Here is a 25,671-nt window from a genome sequence, read left to right on the forward strand (position 1 = left end):
GTCCACTTCCTAGTCTTCCCGTTACAGTATATATATATATATATATATATATATATATATATATATATATATATATATATATATATATATATATATATATATATACAGAGAGAGGGAGCAAGAAAATAATTTTTTTTTACTAAAAAAAAGTCATGTCTTTCTATGACCTAACGATTCCACCCATTGCTTTCCGAGGTTTTCTTGACTGCCAATCCTTATTCTGTCTTAATTCACTGAGCCCCTCATTTTCTATTTCTGATTCGCTAACTGCATAGCGAGGGCCTCTGTTCTGGCAGTCTTGGTGCCAAAGGTAGCTTAAGAGGGTTTAACTCAGGTCAACCACTCTCGACATGTCGTAGACACTCGACTCACGGCCCGGGGATTAAAAAGAAGGTCCCCTTCACCCCGAGTAGTCCGAGTGGCGCTGACTACCACCCCCAAGTGCAGGAAACAAAAAATATCTTAACATGAATACCCGAGAAAGTGGTGGGGAAACAACCCCGCCGGTAGCGTAGTGGTTATCGCACCAGACCGGTTTTCTGGTGGTCGTGGGTTTGGATCCCACCCGTGGGCATTTTTTCACCACTTTCTGACTAAACAAAATTCTTCATCTCTTTCTAGGACCTAACGCATTCCCCCCTTTGCTTTCCGAGGTTTTCTTGACTGCCAACCCTTATTCTGTCTTAATTCACTGAGCCCATCATTTCCCATTTCTGATTCGCTACGTGCATAGCGAGGGCCTCTGTTCTGGCAGTCTTGGTGCCAAAGGTAGCTTTAAGAGGGTTCAACGCTGGTCTCACCACTCTCGACATGTCGTAGACACTCGAGTCACGGCCCGGGGGTTAAAAAGAAGGTCCCCTTCACCCCGAGTAGTCCGAGTAGCGCTGGCCACCACCCCCAAGTGCAGGAAACAAAAAATGCCTTAACATAAATACCCGCGAAAGTGGTGGGGAAACAGCCCCGCCGGTAGCGTAGTGGTTATCGCACCAGACCGGTATTCTGGAGGTCGTGGGTTCGGATCCCACCCTGCGGGCATTTTCTCACCACTTTCTTTCTTTCCAAATTCTTTATCTGTTTCAATAACCTACCAAATCCTCCCCTTTGCTTTTCGATGTTTTCTTGACTGCCAACTCTTCGTTGTCTTATTTCAACGAGCCCCTCATATATATATATATATATATATATATATATATATATATATATATATATATATATATATATATATATACACACCATTTTCCTTGCTAGAGGTGGGCGCCGCCATTTGCTTATTCTGACCGGACGCTAGCGCCGTCTATGAAGCGACCGCCGAAACCTCCGCGCTGGGCTGTTAAAGGAGTACTGACACGAAATTTCCATTTTACGTTTTTTTCGCTGCTATGCGTGCCTAGCAGCCCACTAATCATAGAATGACAAATTAGACGGTCGAGCGCAGCGTAAACATTCATTTACGGCGTCGTTTATTCGTGCCAGTTTCGGTTTCGACAAAAAAACGCCGTGCGGCCGCCATGACAGGATGTATCACATGGCGTCACCATTCTTGCCGCATCGCTGCCTCTCTGGAAGCGCGCGCGAGCGAGCGCACGCGCGCGCCCAGACAGGCCGAGGTCTTCGCCGTCCCCACAGGCCCGGGCAGCATGACGTCAGTCCCAAAACCATGACGTGTACACACGCCCGAGCAGCGCGCGCCAACCACAGCCAGCGCGTCGGCTTCGTCACGGGAGCCCCGACGTCGGCAGTTTGGGGCAAGTAGCAGATGATGTCACGTCGGCCCGCTCGGGGCTTTCTCGTGCGGGCGAAGATTAAAATGGATTTTAAATATGTTTCGCTGAATGGTTGCTGTTGACACTTGCTGGGAGATATCTCCTGATAAAAAGGAAGCGTTTTACATAGTTATCTCAGCTTTGAAATTTTGTGTCAGTACTCCTTTAAGCGCTCCGTTCTTTCCGTGCGTCTGCTCTGTACCCGTGCATTACCGAGTGAACCGTTGTGGTTTGGCGTCAAGTTAGCGGTTGCAGTGCTTGTGTGTGTGTGTTCTGTTTTGTTTTCATCATCTGCGGACGGATTTTAGGTCCTAATTTGCTGCCAGAGCGGAAAATGCCGACCCCGGCTGTTGCGAGCAGCAGTAGCACTGGTGGTGGTGGTGCCGGTGGTGCTCCGCAGTTCCGCGATGCAAACGTACCGGTATGGCACCGACTGACATAGAAATCGATATCGGGGAGTAAATACGTGTTTCAATGCCACTCTGCTTGTTATGTTCACCGATTAGTAATGTTTACGGAAGCGCGGACGTCGAATGCGGAGCGCGCACAGCATATGTGGGTCACGGTGATCCGTGCTCGCGATGGACTTTCGACGAGGCGATTGCTACGCTCTTGACATTGCAATGCAATATAATCTTTCTTAACTAGACTTATGACGGTTACTGACGAAACGAAATTACATGGGCGGAAAAATAACACGACCGCACAATTACTATTCGAAGGTTGAGCAGAAGGGTCGACGTTCGGGCGAGTTAATATTGGTTGATCATGATCGTTCATGACCTAACTCTGCGCAGCGCATGTGGCCTGTCGCTCGGAGCCCACCTTTGTGAAACCGCTGCTTGCACCACAAATGCTTTACGCCACCAGCAGTAACTGTTTTGTAATTGTAATACTTTAGATTCCGTGACAACGCAAAAGGATTAGAAGCTTTTCCTTTGACCGCGTTGTGAACAAGTTGAGCTATTTTCCAAATGCAGCGTTCACGCGTATCTTGAGCTGCGTTTCCACATTGGGCTGCCTGCTTATCCTGCTATCGGCCAGCAGTGTGCGATGGAAAAAGTTATCCTTTCATATCGTTTGGCAGTGTAATGCGCTGGCCTGAAAAAAAGTAAACAAAACGCCGTGATTTTAAAGGTCAGATTAGATGAAAAGGGGATTGTTTAATGCCAATCGGCTGTAATGACCAAACAAAATATGGTATTTTAAATTGACTACAAGGAACCAGAAGTTATTGTAATGTTGTATATAGTTGTATTGTATCGGCGCTCCTGAAAGATCCCCAGGTGGCCAAAATTAACCCGGAGCCCTCCACTACGGCGCGCCTCATCACCCATGAAGCGTCGGGGCGTTAAACACCATAATGAATCAATTAATCAATCAACCAACCAATCAATCAATGCTGTATTGTAAAGGATAAAGTTGCGTCTAACATTTCAGGGGGTTCCGTTCCCTGTCGCAGCTTTGCGTGTGATAAATGGATTTTGCTCCGTCTGCTTGCCGTCCAAGTGCACCCAACAAACCCTGGAGTTGGTCGTTGGTACAAAGTCGTTGCGATTTATCAATGGCATCTACCGATATCTCAACTCGGTGTGCGTTGGGAAGCGATGCAGCAAAAACACGCCGCAATCGCACTGCATTCTCTCCAGGCAGTGTCGTGCACATGCGTGCTGTCAGCGACTGTTTCTCGCTTTCTCTGGAACCCACCACCGCGCAGTGCTGACCAAGCGACGTTGGCGCCTTGAACAGCATCGCAGCATTGGCTAAAACAGTTGAAAGTTCCGCAAAAACTGAGCACACGGTGCGAAATACTCCTGAACTAGGCAGCAGAGCACACCGCGCAGAGCGATGTTAGCAGCCCAGCGCGCACAGGCAACGCTGGTCGGCCGCCGAGAGAACTGGTTTGAGAGTATTTTCCTCCTTTCCCGGCTGCTTGTGGAAAATGGTGTATAAGAAAACTTCGAACAAGGTAGCGACCACGATTGTTGCCAACGTTTCAGCAAAGATACTTGCCTTCGTCAAGGCAAACCCTCTCCTGGCGGGCAGGCGTTATATTGGGGTAGGTCCCCATGAGGGAAGAGAGAAGGAAGTCAATGTAGGAACCGGATTGGTTTGGAAGTATGCAGGGGGAGATATTGAGGAGGAAGGAAGGTTGTATAGTTTTAGCCGCGAAGTCGGTAAGAATGAAGTCAGGTGTGGGGGATATTCCGGGAAATTCTTGGAGGGAAAGGTTGAGAGGGTGTTTATTGCCACGCCGCGTGGCCTACAGCAAGGTTCTCAGAAACGCCGGAAGCAGAACAGGTGGTGAGAGAAGTTCTCATCAGACGGTATCTGCGAGCCCAAGGTCAAAAGAAAGGGAAGGATAGTGGGAAGGTATCTAGAGCAAGGAAAAAAAAGAAAAAAAAGGAAAAACCACTAACACACAAATAAATAGCAGCGGCTTAGCTCGACTATGCCAGAATATACGTAGCGTGAGCTAAGGTTCAGCTGGTTATTCTTAGCTTTCCTGGTTGTCTATGATTAGCTTGATTATCATGCTTACTGCTGCTTCAATTACACACACACGGTATACGCATTATGTGACACTTGTATATTTATCAAGCGGCTCCGGCGCAGCGTCACCAATCGCCCCAGAGCTAAGCTGGTTCCACAGGCGCACGCCGGTGTTGCTGCGACACACGGGCCACCGGCCACCCCTCGCATGATCATCAAGTGGACCGGGCTTCCACTTGCGGAATGGAGGTCGGCGAAGACGCTGAGCGCGTCTGGTGTGTGAAAGACGCCGGGCAGCGAGCAACGTTCTGTGCGCCCTGTGACGTCACTGCTCTCCGCGCATGCGCAGCACGGCTCTCCAGGAGCCCCGCGAAACTGCTCAACCTCGACCAGTGTAGCTCACGCTACAAAAGCAATAACCGTACAACTGAAATGGCACGTGTCGCCAACAGCAACATTCCTGGAACAGGTCATTTCTGAAACTCAAAAATGAAAAGATAAAGTTAGAAGGACGCAAGGGGCACAAGACAAAGGGGAGCAAAAAAGACATAAAAAATAAAAATAAAATGACATTGCGGAGCAAAGGTTGGAGGGATGCCTGCGCATACTAAGTGGAAGCTAAGGAAGGAAAACAAAATGAATTCGGGGACCACATAAAGAGCAAAGGGAGGGGGTCATATTATTTGGATAAGGTACAACAAGCAAGACAATGTTTAATGCTGTATTTTCTGTGAATATCGCAAGGATTCCAAATTGTTTGCAAGTCCCTAGAGGCATTAATTCCAGTAGGGGCCATGGAGTTGAATTTATGAATTAAATAGGATTCTTTGTATTTTCTCCTGGGGATCTACCCATATATAAAGATATATAAAGAGTCGTGCCAGCCAGGCGAGGGTTTGCCGTGACGGAGTCAAGTCTAGTTCCTTTGAAACGTTGGCAACAATCCTGGTCGCTACCCTGTTCGAAGTCTTCTTTTGTTGTGTTCGCTACCATCTATCTATGTATATATATATATATATATATATATATATATATATATATATATATATATATATATATATAGAAAATAAGGGTTGGCAGTCAAGAAAACCTCGGAAAGCAAAGGGGAGGTTGTGGTGGGTCATAGAAAGAGATGAAGAATTTTTTGAGTCGAAAAGAAAGTGGTGAAAAAATGCCCGCATTTTTTCACCACTTTCTTTTCGACTCAAAAAATTCTTCATCTCTTTCTATGACCCACCACAACCTCCCTTTTGCTTTCCGAGGTTTTCTTGACTGCCAACCCTTATTTTCTGTCTTATTTCACGAAGCCCCTCATTTCCCATTTTCTGATTCGCTACATGCTTAGCGAGGGCCTCTGTTCTGGCAGTCTTGGTGCCAAAGGGAGCTTAAGAGGGTTCAACGCTGGTCGACCACTCTCGACATGTATACACACTCGAGTCACGGCCCGGGGGTTAAAACGAAGGTCCCCTTCACCCCGAGTAGTCCGAGTGGCGCTGGCTACCACCCCAAGTGCAGGAAACAAAAATACCTTAACATAAATACCCGAGAAAGTGCTGGGGAAACAGCCCCGCCGGTAGCGTAGTGGTCATCGCACCAGACCGGTATTCTGGAGGTCGTGGGTTCGGATCCCACCCGGCGGGCATTTTTTCACCACTTTCTTTTCGACTCAAAAAATTCTTTATCTCTTTCTACCCACCACAACCTCCCCTTTGCTTTCCGAGGTTTTCTTGACTGCCAACCCTTATTTTCTGTCTTATTTCACGAAGCCCCTCATTTCCCATTTTCTGATTCGCTATACACACACACACACATATATATATATATATATATATATATATATATATATATATATATATATATATATATATAAATCACTGGGTTGATCTTTTTTTTTTTTTTGCAGTTCGCTTGCTGTTTGGAGTAAAGGTGCGCGTCCCAACTACCGAGGCGGAGGGCCCACAAATTGGAGGGGGAGTTCATTTCGCTGTTATCCTGTGTTCCCTATTTTCTTAGGGTTAGGTTTCTGATTAAGTGGCCGAATTCAGAACAAGACCTGCAGCTTCGTACGCGTCCTAAAGAAAATTGCTAAGCCCCCCGCATTAACTGTGGTGGGCTCAGAGAAAAACAGTGCACGGTAAAAAAAACGTGTAAATATTCGTTCGCCTTGCCATAAATGGCTAGTAAGTTTGTTATTGATCGCGAGGTTGTCGGCCGTGCTCTAAGCTGCAGGCTACTGATATGGAACTCTTACTAGAGTCGTCTTTGTCGATTCACGAGCTGGTATTGGCAGGCTCACTTTATGGATCAAGTATTTCTAATATTAAGTGATTTCGACTTTATATGTATAGTGCGCGTTCGTGTGCGCGTGTGTGCGTACGCGCGAGAGTGCGTGTCGTTCTTCAGTTCGCATCAAGCGGTCGAGCGGAGAGCGCTGAAACGCAAAAATAGAGCAGTGCGATTAGAGCAAAGTGCTGATAATCGGAGCGCAGGATGGCTTTCACGTCGCAGTCATGCAAACTAGTGCGAGAGAGAGAGAGAAAAAATTTTATTTGCCCTTTAGGCTAAGGCCTCCTCATTCCAGGGGGCCACTGAAACTAGTGCGAAAAACGAGGACTCGCGTTTATCTCGCTCAAGTGTCGACGCAAGCCGAGCTTTCACCACGCGAAAACCCGAGGCCAGCGGTAAGCATGCGAGTGAAAAAGCACGCTGCAGCGGCACGCAGGTCGCCATCCAACGTGTACACTAAATAAAGGAATGCAATAGAAAGAAAGCACTTCGTTGTAATTCTCTTTTTCAAAGCATTGATACGGACACAGAATACGTCGAGTGGTATAGTACTGATGTGCAGACACGGCATACCTCTTCTAAGCCCTCTTTAGGTTAAAGGGGCACTGACACAAAATTTTGAAGGCGAGATAACTTCGGAGATAGATTGGTGGGAACACATATACATCATCTGCAAAATATCAGCGGTGAATACAGCCTAGAACATATTTAAAATCAATTTTGAAGTGTGCGAAACGCAACCGAGCGGCCAGCAGAGGACCACGCGCAAGTGTAAATAAACAACATCCAAACACGTCACGAGTTTGTGTTTGCCGCTTCCGCACTGCCGGCTCGCCGCTCCAATCGGAGGGCAGGAGGGCGGAGCTTCTGCTCTCGAGAACGAACGACCCGATCGTTGGCGGCGGAGGCGCCGTGATTTCGTCAGCTCATCGGGCAGCTGGCCGCGACCAAAGTTCTACAGCGATTCCAGGCACTCTGTTTCTATTACTGTTTATTACCATTGGATGCGGAAACGCGCCGGAGGCACGAAAAGGCCACTGAGCAAGCCGCACGGTCGCTGTGCAGGCGGCGGCCACGGCCGCGAAGTGGCCCACGCTGGCGCAGGTAGCTCGAGTGATAGCTTGTTACCGCTGCACGAAATTGTCCCCAAGTCCCGACCATGGTGGCTTACATGAGAAAGGAGTTAATGATGCCATGGCGGGTTGCATTAAAAATTGTCATCTGCACCGCTTACGAGAGCGGCACTCGAATATCTGCCGCAGTGCTAAGCCGAACACATCTGTAGGCGGACCTGTAGGCAGACCGGCCGGCTGCTCCCAGCGCGCGTCTTGCCACCCACCGTCTCGAGCGTCGCGCGTCGTTCGTTAGCCGCGGTAGCATTTGCACTCGCAGCGCCTGCGTCACATCCACGGTCGCTTTTTAATTAGGCGCCTCACGAGATCAGTACGGGGGGGCATTTGCAGAAACTGCCGTCGATGCGGATTCGACAGTGCTACGGCGGCTCTGCTCTGTAACTGTGATATCCCTCCCACGGTCACGTGGTCAGCTTTGTTCACACAAAATCCACAAAATCCATCGTTTCGCGGCACTCGCTGAAACCGAAACTGCGACTGGCCGCATTGAAAATGCCTCTAATTAAACAACCGTCGCACGCTGAAGCAAATGAGGTTTCTACAGGTTATAAGTAGGTCACTAGCTACTTATCGCAACAAAAAAAAAACAAGATGCAAAATTTTTGTGTCAGTGCCCCTTTAAGGACCGCTGTTAGAGCTGGAGAGATGGATGGCGATCCCGCGCCTTATCTATTGGCCCGCTCATGACCAGAGGACGGACAATGTTCCTAACGGTGGGGGGCCCCTGTCTGTCTACTCGTGTTTCTCGTGAGGAGAGTGACCACGCACTCTCTACTACCACGTTGAGGTGCGAGATGATGCCTCTCATGGCAAAAGAAGCGGCCGCAACCTTCACGCCGTTCATCATTCGGCTCCTGATGTCAGTGAGTAACCGGGTCCTCCACCGATACGAGAGGCACGAGCCATCAAGGTGGTGGCCGCCGTGAAGTGCGTGCGGGGTCCCTACTGCGGACGCAGTTCTGTGCACACAGCCAGGGCTCAAGTAGGAAAAGTCATCAAGGTTGCGAATGCGACAGTGAAGCCCCCGACACCAAGCATGCCAACAAGCGCGTAAGCTAGCGAGCGATGAGACAAACCGCATTCCATATGTAGGGTGTGTCGTGTAGCTTGCCATTCATTTATCCAAGGACCGTCCTTAGAGTGGTCTGTGTTTTCGTACTCCGGAGTTATGGGTCGGGAGCGTAATTTTAATGAGTAGCATTTTTTGCCGAGTAACCCCCCAACCCCCCCCCCCTCCCCCCGGCGAGGACCATGCAACGCCCTGCATTTGCCCAAAATTGCACAATGGGCGGAGTTAACACGTTTGATCTTTCATGCGTAAATGGAGATAATGAGTGGAGCGGAATATTTAAAACCAATAAATACTAATAGCAGAAAAATGAAAATGTTATAAATTTGAAATAATAAAATCAAATGCATTCATCTTATACACCTCCTCCATAAAACGGAACCACCTCCTGGCATCGACTGCTGCTTTTTCAGAACATTCCCATTTCAAGACTGCTGTACAAAACCTCATTTGTTAATGTGTTCACTAAGTACTGTGTACTCCCCAAAATCAGAAACCCTAATGCGGAGCAATGGGAGGCGCTGCGACTGCTGTGGAGACCAGATCGGTCTCATTCAGCGGGCACGCAAAGCAGCAGAGGCCGTTGGAACCCTGGACCGAGGGTGCCACTCCTGCTAACCCCGTCGGGAACTGTCGCACGTGGCACAAGACTCCGGTGGAGTGCCGCCCAACCAACAAAAAAATATAAATAAACGTTTTCCCTCCTCCTTTTCCCACTTGTGTGCTTCCTCTGCTTATTGCCATAGTACTGTACCCCCACTCCTTTCTGTAGTGTTTTTGGGCGTGAATTAAATTAAATAATTAAATAAATAAATAAATAAATAAATAAATAAATAAATAAATAAATAAATAAATAAATAAATAAATAAATAAATAAATAAATAAATAAATAAATAAATAAATAAAACTTTATTGACACAAGGATGGCGACTCGGCCTACGTGGGGGCGGGTGGGAAGGGTGGTGTCAAATGGGGAAAACTTTACATTCTTAGAAGAACGCCAGTAGCGAGAGCGAAGTCCCACAAGGAGGCAAACACCTGCTTGGCTGTGGCTGCGGGTGGGTAGAGCCAGTTCATCAAACACGTAACGCTGCTGTGTTTGCAAGAGGTGTGCTCCGCGTGCAGTCGTGGACACGTCCAAAGGAGATGGTCAATGGTCGGTGTGGCTCCTAAAGAGCATGTCACGCACGTGGGTGGTGTCATGGCCGGCGGAGGTGAATTGCTTGCGGCAGTGCCAGGGAGAACGGGTGGCCGCCCTTTCTTTGGTGTGTAAGAACGCCACTTGAAAAGGATGTTCCCTGTAAACGCCGCCCTAGCACGAGCCTTGTGGATCAGAACCTGAAGGCCACGTGACAGCCCTGTAGGTAACGGGTAGTCATTGGCAGGGATGCGGCTGCGGAGTCGAGCTCTAGCACATCGCTGGTAGGTGTCACGGGCTTCAAAGGGGTCCAAGTTGGGGTCGTGATGAAACAAAACTGGGTGGGAGCGGGTGGAAAGAACATCGCTCGCCAGGGCACACACGACCTCCTTGGAGGAGTTAACGCAGTGCCCTGGCACCCAGTCCACCCGAATTTGTAGTTCTGTTGTGCAATGTTGCCTCCGGGCAAGCATCTTGATGGACGCACAGATAGAATTCTGATAAGGCACCCGGCGTGAAGATAAGGTGAAGATAGTTGCATGAGGCTGGTTGGTAGGCGAGTGCGAAATTTGAAGTTGTCGGGCAGCCAGTAATATAGCTTTGAGTTGGAGGTGGGTAGACGATGGCGCTGTTGGGTATTCTTGTTGGCAGGCGGCTTGAAATGTCGAGAGTGAATGGCCGCTAATCCGGCAGTATTCGTGGTTGGGTCCCAAGTGGCGTCGGTATAAACAGCGCTATGTGGAAACCGCTCGGTAATTTCAGCTGTGCGTTTGTGTTTGTCAGAGTGGCGAAGCGTAGGACCGGTGATTGGGAGTAGCTTTGGGTTAACGACGATTAAGTTGTGCCATGGTGGAAGCGGCAAAGGGATGGGATGTTGTGGTGCCGCGCATTGGGGCAGTAGCGCAAGTAGCGCACGGCCGGCGAGAGTGGATGCTCGTCGGAAGTCGTGGCCTTCCTGACGGGTTCGGATGATTTCTGTGAGAGGAGGCAGTTGAGCGTGCTTGTAGAGCTCCTAGAGTTTGGCATGTTTGGGAAGGCCAGTGATGACTCGAAGGCTCTCGCGATTTAGCACCTCCAGCTGCTACAACTGAGCCTTAGTGAAGTCGAAGCATACTGCCCCATATGTCACTTTGCTCGTGAGGACAGCCTGGGTCAATAGTTTGAGTGTCTCCGTTGTAGCCCCTCCTAACCGGTTGCTTATGCGTTTGATTATGTGAAGCTGTTGATGCCATGTTTTCTTGATTTGTTCAAGCCACACACTGCAGCCGCCATCCTCAGGGACAGGGATGCCAAGAACTTTACCCACTTTTCGGGGGACGGCTTAAGGAGCGATCGCACAAACTGAAAAGTGTAGGCGTTCTTCTGTTGCTGTGTGCCGCCAAACACCACATATGTGTTTTTGTCAGGCGAAGGCTGCATCCCAGTGTGTTGGAGGGCGTCGGCGAGAGTATCGACTGCAGTTTGAATATGTACCTGCACTTGCTGTTGGGTCAGGTCTGTCTTACGGAGGTCAATCCAAATCGTAATATCGTCGGCATATGTAGCACTTTGAATGTGGGGTATTTGTCAGAGTTGCCTGGCAATTTTTGACATGACAAGATTGAATAGAGTCGGAGATAAAATAGCGCCCTGCGACCTCGGTGGTTGTGGGAGATGTGGGGGTGCTTTTTACCCGTATGAATTTCAAACGTTCAGTTGCAGAGGAAGTTCTTGACAAAATTGGTGAGTCTGTGACCGATGTTAAGTTCTCCCATAACCTAAATGATGTAGGCATGCGAAACTGTGTCGAATGCTTTCTTGAGGTCAATACAAACAAGGACTCCTGGAGCTGCCTTAACATTCTTTCTCCATTTTTTTCTCTATCATTGGTCGTAATAAGAGCAGGCTGTTATGAGTGGTAAGACCGGTCCGGAACCCGGTTTGTGCAGGGTCGTAAATGGCGTCGTTCACTGTCTCGAGCAGGTAGGTGGGACGAGTAAGGATCATGCGTTCCATCAGTTTGCAAAGAGTGGATGTAAGTGAAATGGGACGAAGGTTGGAAATGGAAGTAGGGTTTTTTTTTTAGGTTTTGGTATTGGGTGCACAACGGAGTGCTTCCATTCAACAGGGAGTATTCCAGATTCTCATACTGTTAATTTCCAACAACAACTGTTCTTTAGATTTCTCATCACGGTTACGGAGCATTTGCCAAGTAATTTTGTCCTTTCCGGGAGCGCTCTTGACATTAACAGCCTCAAGGGCTATGTGCAGTTCTTGAATGGTGAAGAATGTGTCCTCAGGCTTCAGGTGATCACCGTAGGTTGGGGCCTAGATAGTCGAGTCGTATACGTTATCTTGGGGGAAGAATGTCTGGGCTGCAACTCGTTCCCGTTCGTCTTCGTCTATAGACTGAGCAAGTAGGATGTTTTGCGTGGTGTTAAGGGATTTTGTCGTATCAAAGAGAGCTTTGTAAGTGCGCCAAAGCTTATAGGAACCGGTTCGTTCATTTAGGCTTTCGCAGTGGTCAAGCCAGCGGGTTCTGAGGTGCTTGGCGTACCGTCTAGCTTGTGCTGTTTTGTTCCGATCCTTGGAATGGCGAATAAAAATAGACAAACGGGCCAACCCTGTAACGGCCTGCAGTTGCACAAAAGCATAATTAACTTAAGTAACACATTTAGTGGTTTTACGATAGCGTGCATGCAAATCATGGGCAAAACGAAACAAAGGGAAACCTTAAAGCAATAAAATAATCCCACTTATTTGGCCAGACATCACGAAAACTGCCTGTAAGAATCGCAATGAAGACCAGCTGCGCAAGAATGGTATCACTAGTAAAGAATTCTTTGAATTTCTCCGCATTTTCTGACACTCCGTGACCATTCACGTGTACATTGTCGCACTGAATAGGTCGGGCAGTCTTCCGCGTGAGCAAGTGTCGTGTGTGAGCACGTGAGTGCTGGCTCCTTCCTGGCCCTGTTCTTGACACCCTCCCACGGAGGCATGGCTACTAACTGCTCCCCGTTTTCGCAGTTGATGCAAAATATGATACAAGGTTCACTACTCTGCCACCCCCCGGGGCTCCTAAACGTAACGTCCCACACGTGCATACAACACTTCCATGCCGACCATATAGGATGAAAAGAAGCAATAATGACCCCGTGTACACGATCACCGCTTTGTAGACAGCGGTCTCAGGCGCCGTCTCAAAAACCGACAAATGCGCTTTATTTTTTCGATGAGGGCTTAAAGTGCCCACGCAAATTCAAAGTGGACGAGTGGTCGGGCAGTACTGGAGGAAATTGGGCGTAAGTTCAACTCTCCTGGGGGGCGGGATTCTGACTTATTTACATTTCATGTCCATTTCAAAGCGACCGTTTCAAGCGAGCCGCGATTAGCTGTAAGCAGACGATCAGGTGCGATACAGCGCAAGCAAGGCGGGCGTCAGTTTGTGTGCACGTCATTGGTCGGAGGCCTGGCAAAGTGCAACCACGTCGCGACTGAAATGGACGCGGAAGGATCATTTTTCAAATGGGCAAACTGGGTATTCCACCCCTTACTATATTAGTCCCTTCAGCCTTTTCGTCACTTTTGTTGCAGCCAGTAGAAGGAATAGCGATAAACTCATGTATTGCAAAAACAGCTTCGAACGTAGCTCTATCCCTACAGAGAAATAATCAACCAATATGAAAGCTCTTTGTGACGGTATGAACAGCTAACCTGCTTCCGAATGCAAATTAGCTCGCCCATTTTACACCAAGTGACCGATAAAAACTAACCTCATTTAGTAAACACTGACTTTCAGAAACGTGATTCAACTTGGTATCGTCGGTTATTTTCCATTTCAATGGGAAACCCATGTATACAGGTTAAAGTACATCACCCGCTGATTCAACAGTTATGCGCTTGCTCTTTGCTATGTCCACCCGCGGGGGGTCACGTCGAGGTGAGCCCACGCGTGGCGAGACACGGCAAAGAGCAAGCGCAGCGGAAGCGTGTGGCGCCGACAACTGGGATAGAGGAAAATCAATTGGAGCCGCGTGAGCAAAGGCGCGCGAACAGCACGGTTCGAGTTTACAAACACGTGCCGACGCCTGTCTGCGACCGCGGCAGAGGGGAACAGACGATCGGTCGTCTTACACGAGCGGACGACACGCGTCGGTGCACGACAAAGCGTCGAGGGAACAGGATACGCCGCGGAAGCCCTGTGACAAGCGTGCCCATCACACGCAAAACCCCGCAGTCCGTCAACGCCAACCTTCTGATCCCGGTCGGGAGCAGAGAGAGCGCGCGCTTCGGTGATCGCATTGTCTTTCTTCTTATGCAAACACAGTTGAGTTCCCCAGACCAAGCGCCGTGAAGCCCGGGGTTCTTTGTCTTGACAAGAGCGCAGGGGAAGGGCGAATCAACGCTATCGACTCGCTTTTGTTTCGATCGCGACAGGTCCTGTCACGGGGCGGCCATCTGTCTCCCACGAATCGCGCTGTCGCCTACATCGCGTTGGCAAATAGGCGTCTTTTTGAAAGGACCACCCGCGTGCCATGGCCCTGCCGGCCACACAGCCCACCTCCGGGGATTGGCCGCGGGCCGTGTGTGTCGCAGCAGCAGGGGCCGCACCAATTCTTTTTAACCTCCTTGGGCCGCACACGGACGCAGCAAGGGACGCCAGCGCAGTTGACTGAACCGACTGCAGCACGCCTTCATTCTCGCGCCAAGGAGTACCCGCGGACAGCCCGCGGGCTCTCTGCGACCCATGTACTCGCAGTTAATGCATTTTATGCACTTAAATGCGCCACCAAGACAAAATACAACTTTGTTCAATTTGAAACAAACAACCTTGGGTAACTGCCTCCGCTCATTGCAGCCACAAAGGAGGCTTTTTACCCCCCCCCCCCCCCCCTTACTGAAAAACTTCGAACATTCGCGCTGCAGTGACGTAACATGGACAGGTGGGACGACGTAATACGGGCCAGAAGTAAGAACAGCTTTCAGGGTGTTAAGGGAATACGACAGCATTGCAGCGATGCGATCAAACAGAGCGAGATGCCCCCGCCACTGTATTCGATCACCCACTCGTTCTTCTCGGCGGTGGCTTAAGTGTTCGGCCCCCAATGTGGAAGTATTTTGTCTTCATGCCACCTTTAAACTTTCTCTGGTGTACTTATGTGACCACAGCTATCGCGATCGAGAAAACGTCGTCTATATGGCCACATATACATCGAAAGTCTACACGCTTCGGCATATTTTCACAGCATATGCGGAACGTACGCACATTTATATAGTTTTGGGGGATAACAATGACTGTTTCGCTTTCGGCACGTGGACGCCATAGGCGCTGGGCACAGCCACGGAAAAACTCAGTCATGAAAGACTCACACCGCTTGCGCCGAGCTAGAAGCTACAACTGGTCTGACTTGGTTACTTCTGCAGCCGTTTCTTTGTATGATAAAAGAGTAGTTCGACCAGATGCTCCTCGGGTGCTGGTGAGGTTTTTTTGACGATGTGCTTCTATTGCACACTTTAGCCCCTCCTACAGAAACATTTGCGTATAGTTCACAGCTTTACGACAGCCCTTCTAACGGAAAAGAGTGTTCGCGCGAGATGCCTCCAAGCGCTGCAAAATTCTGCATATTTTTTTTATGCACTCTTGCGTATACCCGTTCCTATTTATGCTCCGCATGCTACGGCAACTACTAGTACGACGAAAAAATTGAAGCCGTTCCACTCAATGTGAAAGCTGTCGGAAATGCAGAGCAGTCATTCGCCATAATGGGCTGTGGGGCAGTTATCCGCTCACTCTTACCACCCATCACGCTCTTCTTCGCCGCCCTGTCTCATTCCTCTCCTGACTAATTCAACGGAGGTTTGTCCAACGCATTTCAAATTTCCCGCCTTCACAGTGCTCGCTCGCCCACTGCCTGAAACTGCGCCAGCGGGAGTTCTGTTCTTTTCGTGCCTCCCGCACGTGCGGGCGCTGCACTGCCAGTTTTTTTCGCTTACTATCGTAAAAACCCATTCTTCGACAAAGTGAAGAAAAACTTCGTTTCAAAGAACGACGTAAAAAAAACTAAATCTATTACCTGTTATAGGTTTTTAAAGAAACGCGAATGTACTCAAAACTGTAAAGTTTAAAAACCGACCCAACGGGCCTTCCTAACTAAATGAACGCAGACGTTGCCGGTTGATTACGTATATTTTGTCTCAAATGTACCTGTAGTTTTCTTTGCGCTAAACAACGGGGTGATGTATGACAAGTAACGAGTTTCGAACGCTTATGACTGTATGAACCGCTTGGCTTTCGAAACCTGTGTGGGACGCCGAGACGACAGAACGCCGTGTGGCTCTACTTGGGTCCAGCGAGCGAGCTACGACGACAAGGCGACCCCCTAAAGTGCTCTGCACTTAAAAAGTCCACGTCACGCAGCCACGCCTCACAAGGGGCGCCAGTTGTTTTTTGTTGTTTCTGCTCAGTGTAACATGCTCTCGATTAAGCGGGCCGACAAACTGCAGTGAGCTCGCACCGCTTCTCAGCATGAGAACGACGGAGTGTCATTGTACTCTACTAATTGCCATCTTTGTCACAAAGAGCGAGGTAGTGACAGCCCTCCGCTTTTTGTTATCCACGTCCGAATGAAGCAGAATGACGAGCGGCCACTAGGAGTACATTCCACAGCGTCTCCGCCACAGTGCAGCCATGGTGTAGCCGCCTATGCACTGGTCCGCCATTCCGAGCCTACACTGAGTGTAGCCAAGTGCAGGCTAACAAATATCCTCACTGTCCCTTATGAGCACCGGGATCCCACCCTTAGTTCTGCCAGGGGCGGTTGGGACGATGGGCATGGGGACGCACGTACTGACAGGCAAATTCCTGCTTAAAGTCAGGTGTATATCATATTGCAACCAAGATGCGAGTGCCTCTTTTCGCGTTCGTCCGCCCCTGGCGCTTGCAGTCCCGTCCTCGCCAGCCGCACGTCGCTGCCCTGGGCATTTGGTCCTGGCGATGGGTGCTCTGCTCTGTGGGGCCGTCGAGCGTAGCCTCCCGCTGGTCCAAGGCTCGGGACTGCCGTGGATAGCGCAGCACAGCGCGGTCTCCCGGACACAGCGTGACGCCAGACCTATTGCTGTGCTTGTGTTGTGGTTCGTGCGCGTTAGTCCCCACCACAGTGGTAACTCCTCTTCCGTCTATCGTATCCTTTTAAAACTTGGCTATCCTTTCTACCCTTTTCCCACTCTTTTCTATTTTTCTTTCCTCTCCAATTCTTCGCCCATCCAGGTCGAGGTGCCATTTCTTGATAGAGAGTTACTAGGCTGGATTTTCATTTCGTTCTTCCTCCTTAATTAATAATAACTGCCGGTAGGTGGCGTGGTCTATTGGGTCATGCGCCACGCAAGAACCATGCCCGGCTCATGCCTGGCTTGGCGCATGCGCTCGTTGTTTCGTGCACAATCATCACAGCCGTCCGACCATGCGGTCATCCCCAGCCTGCATGCCGCACGACTTCGCTGTTAACGCTGTCAGTGCCGTTCCTCGTGGGCAGGCCCTTCTTGCGCACACATTATTCGGCAGTACGCATGCAATAAACATCATCACATTTATCACATCCCACACCTACAGTGTCAGCAACTGATGTGCGCTTGCTTCGTTTGCATACGCGCAGTACAGCCTGCCAGCTGATACATTCAAACACACTTGGCAGTCATTCCCAGTCCCCGTGCCAGAACCAGGCGCCGCGTGAGCAGCGCGCGCCATTTGGATTTTGCGATCACAAAAGCATCATCGGCTCATTGTAAGTAAAGCTGTTGGTATACCAGTTGACAACGTTAGGCCTAACGGGAGGCCTGCGCATGCGCTCGCACGCCACCCCGCCAGCAGTTGGCCTGGCTCTTCGGCCGCGGATGGCGCCGTTGCCAAGGCCACATTTCGCATCCGTGAAACCCCGGGAGGTTTACGGTCGAAGCACTTTTCCGCCGGAGCCCCCTGTCACGGCGTAATTTGGTCACATTTGGTCACATATCTGCCGCTGCGGTAGCATGCCGATCGGAGTGAAGCAGTCAAGGCGTTGACGAGGTTTTAAAGTTAACTGATTTAATTTACTGGTAGCATTGATGACATTGAGCACATAAGAATCAGAATGAATACACTTGTTAAATAAATGCGAAGGACAGTCAATAGATCAAGAGTACTTAGCGGGACATGGCTGACAGGATCTCGATCTCCCGGCGGGAGGGCACGACGACGAGCGGCAGAGTTTCTGAAGTGAGTCCTGGTGCAGGTCGCCCGCCGCTCTCAATAGCCGGAGACGCCGCGTTATATTCGCTTCAAGCGGTCCGGTGGGGGACGTATTGGGGGAAAAAGCGCATCCTGGAGTGTGCGGACGCCTTGGAACAAGGCTTACTGCAGCCAATCGGGGAGACGCTTCATAGCTCCAATCAGACATGTCCCCGCCAAAGTGAAAAGGAAAAAATCACACACAGAAGACACAAAGTTCAAACTCGGAGGCGCCCGTTTCTGGCAAAAGAATTACTGGTGAGAATAAAGTAGTGCATACAAACTCGAAAGAGGAAAAGACAGGCGGTCGTTTGAACCATACCGAGGATTCGTAGCACAGAGCGGCCCGCGTAGACGCAACGGGGGGTCGGAGACGCCACTGCGCGCGGTAACCTGAGACGGGCCGTCTCCTGGTCGGCCGACGGGCAAACCACGCGCCGGAGCCGTTTCTCAGAAAAAATAGGGCCAGGGCCCAGCCTCGTCCGAAGCGTTTTCACACACAACACTTGGAAGGAAGAGCCCCGGCGGCGGCAACAGAACTAAAAAAAAAACAAAAAAAAAACCAGACATCAACAGACCTCGGATTCGCGTCACCCTTATGCCCATAACTTCTTGGTTTGAATACTAGCCGAACGACAGTAATTATTCCTAACACTACACACGGATTGCAGCCGCACGTAATGACTAATTCGTAACTCCCGCTCCGCCTGAGCTACACTACGATTAATTAATATACTTTTTCCATGTCAAAACTTTAGGCAGGGCTTGACAAAGCAAGTCCACTTACAACACTTTTCCCCTTAGCCACAAACGAGTCACGATGAATGGCAACGGTGCCTTTAAAAGAGATGACGGAGATGGTGATTTCCAATTAATCAAATGGACGGATCTGTACAGATCTGCCGGCCGCACGTCTTGACACAGCAGAAGGTCTTTTTAATTTTTGCCCGTTAAAATATCGCGCGAAGCTGGAGCCGGAAGATGCAGGCCGCGGCAAATGTAAAGTATGCGCTGGGGCCGCGCGCGTACCGAGGAGAGATGCGGTGGGAAGCAGCCGTGGGAGAGCTTCGCGCACAAATAAATGATCCAGCCGCAGGAAGCGGAGGAAACGCGTGCGCGAACATGGTCGGCGCTGAAACATGATACGTGGCACTGTTATTGTTTCAGCAGTGGGGGAATGCGACGAGCGCGGCATGCGGAACCGAGACGCGCTTCAAGGACGCCATCGCTGCACTGGGCCGCCGGGAATCTGTGGCGGCGAAATAACGGAAGGGCGAAAGACGAGACGCGTTCCGTAAAGCGGCCCCTTTTACGGCGAGCGGATGCGATTGCTTAGTTTACGTTACTCTGCCGGCTGGACTTTGTAAGGCGACACCCGCTTCCGTGTTCTCGCAACCAGAGGCACAGAATTGCAGCGGGAATCAGAAACAGCCACGAGGCCGGCACGCTTGGCGTGCTCTCTGCAGACGGGGTGCCGATGGCGACACGGTCGAACTCTGTCGTGTACGTATAGTTTTTTTAAATTTTGTTCCCATTTCAGACGAGAGTCCCTCCGTTTCCGCGACAAACCGCGGGACGCACGGTTACTGATCACCAGTTCCCCCGAGTGCTCTGCGCACCTGCATTTCTAGGCACGGTTTGGGTTAAAGCGAAGTATGAGCGGCTACACGCGAGTTTTGTTTGTTTCTTCTCTTTTTTTTGTTTCTTGGTGGTCGATCAGAGAGCGCACTTCCAGAGTCTCGTGTTCTCGGATGGAAAGTTAACTAGGGTTAGCGCACACGCGAATGGCGGCACGTTTCTTCTGGAGCTGCAAAAGTTTCGGCACACTTCTGCAATAATAATAAAAAATTGTAACATATACGGCTGCTGCAAATATTTTTCAAAAAACTACGCTCACCTCCTCTTTCGAAGAAACTGGCACCGACATTGATGCGGTTAGAGCTGGTGGACGCACTATTCGCGGCGTGTCGCTCGTTCAGGAAGGGATCGAGATTCCGCTCGGCGAGATGAAGGGTGCGCCACTCATCCCCCCTACTCCCCCCCTAGCCGCGAGTGCATCTCGTAAGCGGTGGTCCGCTCCTCAGAAACAAGATCATGGGGGTGGAATCTTGTGGAAGCAACGTGAAGCCACACATCCTTCCGACCCTCACGTCAGCCGGAAAGACGGGGTTACGGTGGTGGTATCGATGGTGATGCATAGTGACGTTCGTGCGTGTGAAACGGAAATTTTGTGGGCGTGATAGGAATCACGCTTGCACCATTTTCTATTTTAAAAAAATGACCATGTATCTGCTCGCTTCTGTGGACTCTTTCGAAGCCCTACAGATTCTAAAGAGTCCCACGTCGACCAGTACGATCGACAACAAAATCCTTCATCAGATCTCCATCCTGAAATCTAGCGGCATTCATTTGCGCATCGACTGGTCACCTGGATATGAGAAGTCATCACCAGGGAACCAGGCAGCCCACTCGGTTGCACGGGAGTGTATAACCTCCAGTCCTCCGCTGCTACCCGACTTGGCTCCTCCACCTACCACCAGCGATACAGCTTCTACGTTACAAAAAGAAAAAAAAAAATTCCCTGGTGTGATGCGACGCATCGGGGGGTTCAATTATTGTTTCCGTTGGGTTGATTCTCTAAATCGCGTGAAACGTGTTGTGAACGCTTATGATGCATTTCCATCACATGCGGGTGTTCCTATACGCGGGAAGATGGGCGTAATTGTTGTGTCACACCACTCACTGAAGGGACCGTCGCTTCCATCACGTCTTCATATAAAGAATCAAGTCAAGCACGAAGTAGTCAAGCACGAAGTAGTCAAAGCAAGGTCACGTCAGTGCGAGAGCGAGCGCTTGACTGAACCACCACGGCGCGATACCCGCTTTATATTCACAGCGATTGAAGGAGAGGAGACAACGGAGGAGAGTCGCGCACCGGAGCAGTTGTTAACGCAGCGAAGCGCGCGCCAAACAAGCGCACCAGCTGTGGTATGCTAATGAGCCGGAGTGAGAGTGTTGCACACAGCTGTGGGAGAGAAGAACGGAGGAGGGATGTGGACGGACGCCGCGACGACGACGCAGGAGGGACAAGCCCGAGAGCAAGAGATGCGTCGCATCTAAAAAGACCGCCTCAAAGCCCTGACTCCAACCGGCTTTTTATCCGCTCTGCCCTCGCTTCCAAGATCAGCGGAAATTTTCATAAACAAATATTTCGCCAATGCTAGCCTTACCCAGGAGACTCTGCGCAAACGGTACACCCTGTCTCCGCCGCCTCGATGTTCCTTCTGCGCCTCCCCCACGCCCAGCAATCTCCAGCACCTAAGTTCGCGCGCTCCATAACCTTCGAGCTTCCTCCAAATACAACCTCTCCTTACATCGACCCTCATGCACTGGAACCCTCCATCCTTAATTGCACATTTTTTCTCTAAAGAGCGGTCTAGCGCGAGCAGTTTGAAGTTGTGAGCATGCTCTCCTCACCCCACGCGGCCTTCTCAAGGAGCGCAGCTGTTTTGGGCCGAACTGTACGCATTTAAGATGTCCCAAGGTACAACCCCCCCCCCTTTCTACTCCCACTTCCCCCACTTGACTTATAGTCTTCCTGCCACAATAAAGGCTACCTCCTCCTCCTCCTCTGCAGATGTCTCCGAAAAACCACAGTATTCTGCGGTTGCTGTATGTAAACGCCTCTGCTCTCTCCCCGCCAGCCTCTCAAGCTGTTCCCATTCGTGTGCTAAACGCAGTAGAGGTTTGCTAAATGAAGTTTAAATTTCCCGCGATGATGATGATGGCTTGGTGGCTGCCCCTTTGTAGTGGGGGGGACATTCTTGAGAGCAATTCCTGGCGTCCTAGCCTGCTGACACTGCTGGCGCGCCACCTGTTGGGACCATTTGTTAGTGGCGCGGCTTCGTCTCGTGGCTGGAGCACCAAGCTCGAGCCAAAAGCTACAGACTGACGCGAGCTTTTTTAATGCGTAGCATTCTTTGCCGAGTACCCCCACAGCAACGACCGTGTAAAGCCCTGCATTTTCACAAAAATGCAGATATCGCTGTAGTACCACGTCTAATCGTAAAAGTAGTGCAAATGGAGACAATTCGAGCAGAATTTCGAAAAAATAAAAATTAAAAACATGTAAAAACATCGCGCAAAAGGGCGAACTGTGTAACGTCCTGCATTTCCACAATAATGCAGTTGTCGCGGAAGTACCCCCTGTAATCGTCATAGTAGTATCGTAAATGGAGGTAATTAGCCGAACAAAATTTTGAAAAACTGAAAAATAAGAAAAAGAAAAAATTACGCAAAATGGCGAACCATGTAGCGCCCTGCATTTCTATAATAATGCGGTCTTCGCGGAAGTTCAACCTCTAATCGTTAGAGTAGCGTAAATGGAGGTAATTGATCAAAGAAAATTAAAAAAACTAAAAAATAAGAAAAAGAAAAAAATACGCAAAATGGCGAACTATGTAGCGCCCTGCATTTCCATAATAATGCGGACTTCACGGAAGTTCAACCTGTAATCGTTAGAGTAGCGTAAATGGAAGTAATTGGTCGAAGAAAATTTTGAAAAACTAAAAACTAGAAAAACAAAAATTACGGATGGCGGCAAACCGTGTAATCCCCTTCATTTATAAAATATGCATATTTGGCGCGAGTAACACCTGTAATCGTTATAATAGCGTATATGAAGATAATTGGTCAGACAGGATTTAGAAAACCAAAATATTTGGCTGTAAACAACTCACACTCAAGCCAAGCAGCATAAGAATTCTACGCGTAAGTAGACAATTCGCTAAATTTCTGCAGATTTTTGCTTTCTTTGGTTAAACTATTATTTTGGACGGGTATAGTTCATGCGCTACCCCGGAAATTTTCCGCATGTCTATTTTTAATAAGATAACAGTGCAAGCTCTAATTGTGTATTTTTGCGATAATTCAAATATGCCCAATATTTTATTTTTGCTCAACACGCGTGAGGGCAGCTAGCAGATTTAGCAGTTTGAAAATGTGTCGCCCATATACACGTGTCGGTCCAGAATTCTCGTATCTGTTGGCCGGGCTGCTGAATCGAAGGACAGACATGCCGGCAGACCAACATTTTCTCGTTTTACTACCCAAGAAAGACTGCGGAAACTCCCAAGTGCGCATGAACGCGTAAGTTGCTCTGATAAAACAGCGAGCACATTTGAAGGCGACTTCGCAGCTACACGCATGTTATAACGGCTGTGGAAACAGTTTTCAGGCGCCCTATTAGGAGTCTGATAGCGGAGTGGGAAGGCCGTCGGCCGTTTTATAGAACACAGCAATACGGCGAGATCAATTAAACTTCACTACCATGTACTATGCGGCCAGACTCCGGGCTTTGCACGGAAGCATTGCGGTGAGGTTACTGGCGAACATAACTAGCCTGAAATGAAAACATCAAGGCGTTAGCGCCTTTCCTAGGAAGCAGTTTTAAGGAGAAATGTAAGCGTGAGTAGGAAAATATCAAAACCTTAGTGCATTTTGGTATTGGTATTTTCGCATGGAGGGAAACTGTTGCACATCCAGCTTTACGCACGGACGAATTCAATTGCTAATTGTTTAGCCTTGTTGATGTTTTTGTTGTATTTTAACACGAAAGTGTTTTATTCCCGGATACACGAAGATTTCGCTGACGTCATATTCGTCACGGAAGTGACGCCAGTACAACTAAGCAAGCGGCCTGCAAAAAGGGCACCCTTGCACACAGGGTCTTCTTGCGGGGAAGCAACCTTTAGTACTTTGGAGTACGTTATACTCAGGGTTGTTCGTTTTCGGGTTTTATATTTTAACACGAAAGTGTTTTATGCCGGGATACACCAAGATATCACTGAAGTCATATCCGTCACGGAAATGGCACCAGTACACCTTTGCCAAAGCGACCCGCCAGAAGGACGTCGCTCGCCAAGCTCACACACAATAGAGCCACGGACGCGCAAATTATGCTCAGCTGCAGATTTCGCTGCGCATTTCACTTTCGTGTTTTACTGATTCCTATGACGGAGGAACAAACCACAGTTTTTTATATATATATATATATACAGCCTAATCGATGCCTCTGAACTCTTGAACGGTGGCAATGGGCAAAAGTTTACCAGTACCGGATCAAGGTGGGGGCTATGGGCGCTACATCCCCGAGACCCCGGCTTTCCGGGCGCCGCTTGGCCGTTTAAAGAGGAATAAAAAAAGCTCGATGAGCGTGCTTGCTGCCCGCGTTGGCGTCGGAAACCGGCGTCTGGGGCTGACAGGCAGGAAGGATTTCATTTCACTTCACCTTCTTTATTAAAGTAAAGCTTTCTACCTCTACCAGCAAACGTGGCGGAGGCGGTGGCGGAGGGCGGGGGGAAGGAAAGGGGGGGGGGGGGGTTGGAGGGTTTCACTCACGGAGCACACTGTAGATGGAACGGCAAATTTACCCAGTGTTCCCGGCGGGGAGGTGCCTGGTCGCCGGCGGGCGCGGTGGCGGTACGGTATGTCGTCTGCTTTAGCGGCGGTTGTTTTGGGCCTGTTTTGGCGCAGCTTCGCGTCCATTGCGCGTCCTTCGCACGGCTTGACTAGTTCGACAGCACCTCCAAGATAACCCGAAACCGACGAAATTAAGTGGTCGTACGGCAAAGATACGTTAAGGATTGGTTTGCACGGCTGGAAAACAAAATGTAGAGATCACATACAGACATTTGGCCGCTAGAGAAACGCGCGCACTGGTTGCCGCAAATGGGCCTCCGTTTTTCACATTGGTGAATTCCGATTCGGTTGTGTTTTTGATTCAGCGGCTGGAGAGGGGGAGGGCGCCTTTTGGCGCGAATCACAGGCGACAGTTGGCAGAATCTCTGGTTTCACTCTTTCCAGAGCCGCGTGTGTGAATTCAAGTGACGTCGCATGGCCAATTGTTGCGGTGTCGTTTACAGCTTTGCTTTCCAGCAACCTTCAGAGCTTGTATCGGAGCCAGTTTTTCCCCAGAGGTTTCTGACAGAGCTTCCCGGAATAAAAGCCACTATGAATGAGTGGCCCCAGATCAGCTCCGCTCTTTTTGGCATAGGGCGTTTGGGTGCACAAAACTGTCGGTATGAAGAGAGGTTTAGGAATGTCAATAGTTGACTCATTTCCGAAGTACATTCTGAGCAGTTTAAAGCAAAGGGTCGTTCAACGTAATTATTGACAACTTAAGAGCAGCCTTACGGGCTCAGAAATCTACGTACACCAGTATCTATCACAATTTTATTGCGATGACGACCTGGTCAATCAATCTGCTCGATTAGTGGAAGGCGCAGGGGGGAGCGACGTTGACATCACTTGTCCCTACAAAGTGGTACACATTTTTTGACCACCTACAGTGCTTCCTTTTCCTAGGCGAAATCGCGAGCGGTCTGCTCAAAATGTTAGAGATGGGTATTGGATCTGTTTTAAAGCGAAGCTTTCAGCCTCTCACTGATGCCGTCTGTAGTCCACCCCAAGACGCACAGCAGGAAAGCCAACTTTCTCTGACGATGGTGGTGATGATGGAGGGTGAAGTGAAGAGAAAAATGGCC

General features: G+C 49.5%; 1 protein-coding gene and 1 non-coding gene across 5 annotated transcripts in view; both read left to right on the top strand.

Moving 5' to 3' along the window:
• LOC144152612 (E3 ubiquitin-protein ligase SHPRH) overlaps positions 1 to 25,671 on the top strand; it is a 1,006,539-nt gene that overhangs the window by 527,074 nt on the left and 453,794 nt on the right. The gene's annotated exons all lie outside the window — the stretch shown is intronic.
• Positions 5,824 to 5,896, top strand: Trnat-ggu (transfer RNA threonine (anticodon GGU)). Its single transcript has one exon. It is a non-coding gene; the product is annotated as a tRNA-Thr (tRNA).

The sequence above is a fragment of the Haemaphysalis longicornis genome, unplaced genomic scaffold, assembly GCF_048455015.1.
Source record: "Haemaphysalis longicornis isolate Haplotype H1 unplaced genomic scaffold, Haemaphysalis longicornis Haplotype H1 scaffold_9, whole genome shotgun sequence".
Lineage (NCBI taxonomy): Eukaryota > Metazoa > Arthropoda > Arachnida > Ixodida > Ixodidae > Haemaphysalis > Haemaphysalis longicornis.